The 7,568-nt window shown below is 47.6% G+C and overlaps 1 long non-coding RNA gene across 2 annotated transcripts; it reads left to right on the plus strand.

Annotated features, from left to right (window-relative positions):
* The first annotated feature begins 1,155 nt into the window (after positions 1 to 1,155).
* LOC108351729 (uncharacterized) lies at positions 1,156 to 6,515 on the plus strand. Of its 2 annotated transcripts, none has more exons than XR_015627769.1 (3): positions 1,156 to 1,538; positions 3,012 to 3,260; positions 3,408 to 4,242. It is a non-coding gene; the product is annotated as an uncharacterized LOC108351729 (long non-coding RNA). The 2 variants fall into 2 exon arrangements; XR_015627768.1 differs by having other exon boundaries at positions 1,205 to 1,592; positions 3,408 to 6,515.
* The last annotated feature ends 1,053 nt before the right edge of the window (positions 6,516 to 7,568 follow it).

Below are 7,568 nucleotides of genomic sequence, written 5' to 3' on the forward strand. Positions count from 1 at the left end.
GCACAGCAGCTCACATCTGTTACCTGCGTGGGGACAGGAGGAGGCAGAGACGGGCATGTTTCTAGAGTCCATTGGTCAGCCAGTGTTGCCAATTGGTGAGTTCTGAGTTCACTGAGATCCTGTCTCAAAAACTAAGGTAAAGAGCCTGCTAGACGGCTCAGTCTAAAGTCAAAGGCACTGTGGCCCAGACCAGTGACTGGGGTTCAATTCCAGGAGCCTACACTATAGGAGAACCACACTTCCCTTTCTCCAAAATACACCAGCATTCCACCATCCAAGCCTGGTGGGAGGAGGGACTTAATCAGTCCAGTGGTTTGTCAAGTTGTCCTCTGAGAAACACATGTGCACACAAATAAATTGGTGTGTGTACATGTGTTACTGGGATACAGAGCAATAGAAGACATCGACATGATCTCTGGCCTATATATGCAGATACATGTACCTACCTACATACATGTGTAAATGCGCACGTGCACACACACACACACACACACACACACAAACACACACACACACACACACACACTGTTGTGGTTTAAAAGAGAATGGTCCCCACAAGCTCATATATTTGAATATCTGGTTCTTAGTTGGGGAACTCTTTAGAAAGGATTAGAAGGTGTGGCCTTGTTGGAGGAGGTGTGTTAAAAGCCCACACCAGGTCCAGCATTAGTCTTTCTGCCTCCCTCCCTCTTGTGAATCAGATGCAAATGTTCAGCTACTGCTTCAGCCCTGTGCCTTCCTAACTGGTGCCGTGCAAGATCCCCCCTAGTAAATGCTTTTTTCTCTAAGCTTCTTTGTTTATGGTGTCTCTTCACAACAACAGAACAGTAGCTAACACACACACACACACACACACACACACACACACACACACACCCCTCTGGTTCTTCCCAAGTCAGAACTTCTACCCTGTCTTTGAACTTCAGTGTCTGCCAAGTGCAGTATTCTCCAGGTGGCAGAAGAACACATCCCTGAAACATGACAAACAGCCTGGGCACCAGAAGGTTTCCATAGCAACTAGTCATGCGTCCTCATACCAACAATGCAGACAAGACCTCAAGAACGTTTGGTCAAGCCCACCCCCACCCCCATTCTGCATAGGGGACACAGGCTGGGGAGAGGGCGTGACTTTAGCCAGCTCTCCTTACTCCAAGTGCCAGCAGAGGCACGGGGCTCTGGGCAGCAAGGGTGGCTGTTTCCACCGGAGAAAGGCAGGCGTGAAACTGGCAGGCTGGATGTTAGCATCCTCGCCAGCGGTGGCATCCAAAGTTCCTTGGTCGGAAGCTTCCTGTGGAGTTTAAATGCTGGCAATCGGAAGAAGTTTGACTCATGTCCCCTCCCTTCATTTTTCCTCCTTCCTAAAAATCTCAACTATTGGATATTTTTTATTACAGGAGCTAATTTGATTTTGTGGTTTTTCTTTCTCTTTCCCCAGGATTCTATGCTCGTTAATTCTTCTTGTTGCTGTGGCCAACATGCATGACAAAGCAATTTAAGTATGATAGCAACCCAAGACTTTGGGGACACAAGGCAGAAAGGTACGGCTTAGAGTCGGGTGTTTGTGTCAAGTTGACAGAGAACAGGCTGTACTGGTTAGTGATTTTACATTTTATTTTATTATTTATTCATGTGTATCTGTCTGTGTCACCTCCCTAACCTCCCCTAACTCCTCCCACACCTATTCTCCTTCAATCCCCTGTGCTCCCTCCCAACTTCATGTCCTTTTTTGCTTTTTTTGCTAAGCCCATTTGTGTTGCCCATATACATGTGGGTGTGGGGCCATCCATTGAGTGACTGTCCTATCAGGGGCCACATATCCTTAAAGAAAAGCACTCTTCCTCTCCCCCACCTCTTCCCCTCTCTCCCTCTCTTAGAGTCCATCAACCATCAGGGACTCCTCAGATGGGGGTGGGGGCTTGTGCTGGAATGTTGACTGGCTTGATCTTGCACAAGCCTTGCGCAGTCAACCACAGCTGTTGGGAGTTCATGGGTACTGTGGTCTCGTCCTATGTCTCACTCCAATTTTCCTTGACATCTGGCTCCTGCTATCTCTTTTCAACATGCTCTCTGAGCCTCTAGAAGAGGGTATGATGTAGGTGTCCCATTTCCATCCCAGCTCCCCAAAGTCACTGTTTCTCTACACTTTGACCAGTTGAAGCACAGGTTCTTTTAGGAGGTTTGTCCCAATTCTCCCTGAAGATGGAGAAAAACAAGAGTCTGGCCAGGAAGAGAGTGGACCCGAGGTCTGCTCAGCTCCTGCTCTACTCTTTGATTTAGGCGAAGCCTTGCTAACCTCTGTGAGCCGAGCTTGTATTCTTACTCATAAAAACAGTGCTTACAGTCCCAGCCCAAATTGCTGATGGGAGGCTAACACAGAACATTCAAGGAAAAAGAGAAAACCCAACCAGCATGATGGGAGAGAGCCTGCTTCCCAAAGCCCTACTCTCCCTTGTCCCGGGATGCTCTGAGGCTCTGAGCCTCAGAGGCTCAGTTCTGAACCCTTACACTGCTCAGCACAGCCAGTTGGTCTGCATTCAGGGGTTCTTCTCAGAGTTTAATATTCTGTGATTCCAAAATCATCAAAGGGTAGGAGCAGCTGGAGAGCTCTGGTGTTATTCCTCATCATAAATCAGCCAGGATGAAGTCACCTCACCTCCCTGGCATGTGTCAGGTTTTCCTTCCATGTACAGAGGGGCCTGGACCCTGCCAACCCCACCAAGCCACACTGGCTGCACCCCCAGAGTCAATGGCTTTACCATCCACTGGTGCAGCTCACTGTCCCCGCCAAGCCACTTATGCAACTGTCTAGAGAAACAGACTGCCAATGAACACAGCTAAAAATACTTCATCTTCGTGTGTGTGGGGGGCTGGAGGGAGGGCTGTGGGAAGGTGGGTGACATTCCAAAGGTTCTGGATGTTTATCTGAGCTCTGCTAGGAATCTAAGAAGAACACAGGAGTGTCAGTTCTGGCCACAGTTATCCACCTCTCTACACGCTTCCTCTTTCTCCAGAAAGGTACCCAGCCAGGGTGTGATCCCAGCTCAGACAGCCAGGTGCTGTCCTCTGACATGTAAGGAGCTTTCCTGCTAATGGTCATCATCTTTGACCTTTACGGTGTTATCCTTGGATGCTAGAGTAACCCCTGGGCAGAAAGAGCCACAGGCGAGAGGAGAGGAACCCTCACCTCAACTGAACATAGATGCAATGTCTGAGGAGTGGGGAATTCCAAGATGCCCCCTGCTCTCTGAGCTCCCCCATGGGTAAGTAAACTCTTTACTCATGTATACCTGTGATGGCTTCTTCCCCTCATGCTCTGCCTCTCCAGATTCCTCAGCAGAGTTCTCAGGAAGCCTGTCCTCAAACGCCCCAGTGCCCTTGAACTTGGGATCCCTTTGGTCCTTCTTCAGGGAGGAACCCACCTTCTGAGCCATCCCCCAGGAGCCCAGACTGGCTGCTTTCCCTGAACAACCTCCGGAGGACAGGTGGCCAAACTCGCCCCTCTTCGGTGGCCATGACAAGCACTGCAGTGCCCCCCTTGGCACTGGGCCCCCTCTTCATTTTGAGTCAAGAGTGTGGCAATTCCAAGGATGTGGCACCAAGTGACTGGGTGTTTGTGCAAAGAGCTCTCAAATCCACTCGCCCCACTCCCTCATTTCCTCTTATGCAAACCACTTTCCTTGAATGACTGCCTGGATATTAAGTGCTTATAGCCACAAGTGGGGCAACTATGTCACCCCCTTCCTTCCTTCCTGAGGCTCAGGGGCTGCCATCTCAGACTGTACAAGCCAGCTGTCAAAGAGGACAAGAGTGGAGCAGTGTCTTCTGGACATAGCAGGAAGCTGCTCTCATGGCCTTGTGGCAGATGTGGTTGCCTGTATTAGACCCGCACAAGAGCAAGCCAGGCAACATTCCAGCTTGGAGCAGGAAAGGCTCAAGAGCTGAATGGATATTGGTGATTGGTGATTTCTGGGGAGGGAGAATCAGGTTTTCTTAAGGGCGTGGCCCCCTCATAGGTTGACTCATGAACAGTACAGATTGGACTAGATGGTTTTTGGTTTGTTTGTGTTTTTTTTTTTTTAAGCATACAAAATTGGAAGAGAGTGAGAGAAAAGTTAGGGGGAGGGAACAGAAGGACTAACATGATTAAAATGCATTGTATCTACAGAAGGGTGAATATGATCAAAATGCATGAAATTCTCAAAAGCTTAATAAAAGTATTGTACTTTAAACGAATAACTTTTGAAACAAAGAAACTGCTTAGAGAATTCTTAGAGTGCTCAGTACCCCTGTTGCCAAACTACAAGCCTCTTAATATGTTTTTCTTATGCCCTATCCCAGCTACATCATGCACTTAAAAATAGAAACCGTACAGACTCAGGAGATGGCTTAGGGGAGAAACCACTTGCCTGGCAAACCTGACAGCCCACGCTCATCTTGTAACCAGTAGAGAGCTTGATGCTCATCAAGAGCGTGACACAGAGAGCATGGTGCTCACCTGTGATCCCAAGAAAATCAGCTGGAAGCTTGAGGGCCAACCAGCTTGGAGTGTGCTAAACAAGAGAGACCCTACCTCAAAAACAGAGGTGAAAGGTGAGAGTTTACTCCTGAAATGTGCCCTCTGATTGGCACACAAACACCATGACACATGTGTGTGCCCCCAGCCCTGCTAGCTCCCCCTCTCTCAGAGAGAGAGAGAGAGAGAGAGAGAGAGAGAGAGAGAGAGAGAGAGAGAGAATATACATTTACTTTTTAAGTTTTGGGCTTGGGGTTGTAGCTCAGTGGTACAGTGCTTGCATACAGGAAGCTCTGAGTTCCATCCCCAGCACCAGAAATCAGACATAGAGGTGCATGCTTATAATCCTAGCATCTGGAACAAGGAAGCAGAAGGATCAGGAGTACAAGGTTATCCTCAGCCACATAGTAAATATGAGGCTAGCCTGGGCTATATGAGATCATAAATAGGTAGACAGATAGACAGACAGACAGATGGACAGATGGACAGATGGAAGGATGGGTGGATGGATGGACGGACGGATGGATGGACGAATATGTTATTCTACCAAAAGACTCAAATTACTGCTTGAGCAGTTGAGATGGCCTTCAGGGTCCTCTCCTTTAGGTCTTTTCCATTTTAATCTCCATGTCTCTACCCAATTTCACAGACTGGTTACAAGCAGGAAAAGGAACAAAGATTTGTACTTTTTCCTCTGTGTACAATCACGCAGTGAGATAGAAGGCGTTACCACAGCTGTCTCAGAGGTCATGAAGCAGACTCGTTGGGGTTACAAGAAATAAAGTTCCCTAATTTTTCAGGTGCCAGGAGCAGAAACTTCATTCAAATTAGGTTAAATGAAAAAGGATATTCCACACAGAATCTGGCTTCAGGCCTGGCTGGACCCAGAAAGTCTGACAGTCAGGTTGTTTCTCCTTCCATTAGCTGGGGAAGACCCCAGCGGTTTCCAAACCTACAGTGTGCATGCGTGTGTGTGCATGTGTGTGCATGTGTGTGCACGTGTGTGTGTGCATGTGTGTGTGCGTGTGTGTGCGCGTGTGTGTGCGCACGCGCACTCATGTCTATGTATGTGTATATTTGTGTATGTATGTTTGTGTGTATGTGTGCAGTTATGTGAGTGTATTTGTGAATGTGTGTAGAAGTATATGAATATAAGTGAGAGTATGACTGTGTGTCCATGTATATGTGTGTGTACAAGTGTATGCGATTGTATGATTGTGTGGGGGTGGGCAGATGATGACCTTGGGTGAGGTTTCTCAGGACATTATCTACTATGGTATTTTGAGACAAGGTTTCTCACTGGCTTCAATGTCTTGGCTAAGATGGCTGACCTTTGATCTCTGGGATCTGCTTGTCTCTGCCTCCTTAGTGCTGAGATTAAAAGCATGTGCCATCACGCCTAGAATTCTTAGGTAGGTCCTGGTAGTCTAACTCAGGCGCTCATGCTTGAAAAGGCAGAGCTTTACAGACTGATCCATCTCTTTGGTTTTCCAAATCACTCTTTGAATCTATGACTACAGAAGAAAACAGATCGCTCTTTCCGATAGCTCTTGAGAAAGTAGGAAGTATAGTGGGGGAGGCTTAAATAAGACCGTCATTACTTGCCTGATACCAACCATACTGGGGTGGTAAGTCCCTGAATAGTCAGATCGTGACCTGGTGTTCACACATGGACGCAAGGACAAATTGGCCCATCTGTAACACAAGCAGCAGAGGAGTGGAACAGAAGAGGCCAAAGAACTGAACTACAAGTGAACTGCCAAAGGCCCAGGGCTTAGTAAATGGGAAAGCTGAGGTTCGAACAGAGGTCTAACGCTCTGATGCCAAGTCCTGGTTCCATTAGGACACGCTGGGGTCCACAGCTCCCAGCCAGTACCAGAAGCTGATCATGGTCAACACCGCCACAGCAGCTCTTATTAAGCCAGCATGGAGCCTTTGCCTTTTAAATTACCTTACTCAACCCTGTCTTGATCCAGGAACTGTGGGGTGAGAAGATTAAAGAGCAGCTGTGAAAAATAAATAACACCAAGATATCCCACTGTAGCTGTTGTTCAGCTTCCCAGCACTACCGTCCTGTATAGTCATAGTAGGACATCACAGCTACCATCCTGTATAGTCATAGTAGGACATCACAGCTACCATCCTGTATAGTCATAGTAGGACATCACAGTTATTGTCCTGTATATTCATAGTAGGACAGCTATCATCCTATATACTGATAGTAGGACATCACAGCTATTGTCCTGTATAGTCATAGTAGGACATCACAGCTACCATCCTGTATAGTCATAGTAGGACATCAGAAGCAGGATTCTGACATTGTGTAGTCAAGATACAGGACATGCCCATCTTCAATATCTCACACAATGCCCTTTATAGCCATGTTGTCCCCTTTCTTGGCTCCATTATCTCCTGGACAGGGTCCCCATTTCATACTCTGTCATTTGAAGAATGCTGTATGTGGAACCATTCAGTGTATCACCTTCTGTGTTGACAAGTGTGTTGACTTCTTCCACTCAACATCACTCTCCAGAGATTCAGCCCCTTGTCTCCTGTAGCCATGCTTATTTCTTTTTCGTGGTTAAGTAGTAATCCATGTTATGGATGTACCACAGTTTACTTAACCTTGCTTGTCTGGGCTATTTCTCGTTTGGAGCTATTACAAATAAAACTGTACTAAATATTCACATATAGCTCTTGAGTGGAAGGCTTCATTTCTGTGGGAGAAATGTTCAGGAGTGCAATGAACTGCTGGGACATATATTAGCTGCCTGTTTAGTTTTTAAAGAAACTCCCATCCTGCATTCTAGGGCAGAGTTCCATATTCTCTTCTTCCCTTCCCTTCCCTTCCCTTCCCTTCCCTTCCCTTCCCTTCCCTTCCCTTCCCTTCCCTCCCCTCCCCTCCCCTCCCCTCCCCTCCCCTTTCCTTCCCTTCCCTTCCCTCCCCTTCCCTTCCCTTCCCTTCTCTCCCCTTCCCTTCCCTTCCCTTCTCTCCCCTTCTCTTCCCTTCCCTCCTCTCCCCTCCCCCTCCTTTCCCTTCCCTTCTTTCCCCTCC

This window comes from Rattus norvegicus, chromosome 8, assembly GCF_021556685.1.
Source record: "Rattus norvegicus strain SHRSP/BbbUtx chromosome 8, alternate assembly SHRSP_T2T, whole genome shotgun sequence".
Lineage (NCBI taxonomy): Eukaryota > Metazoa > Chordata > Mammalia > Rodentia > Muridae > Rattus > Rattus norvegicus.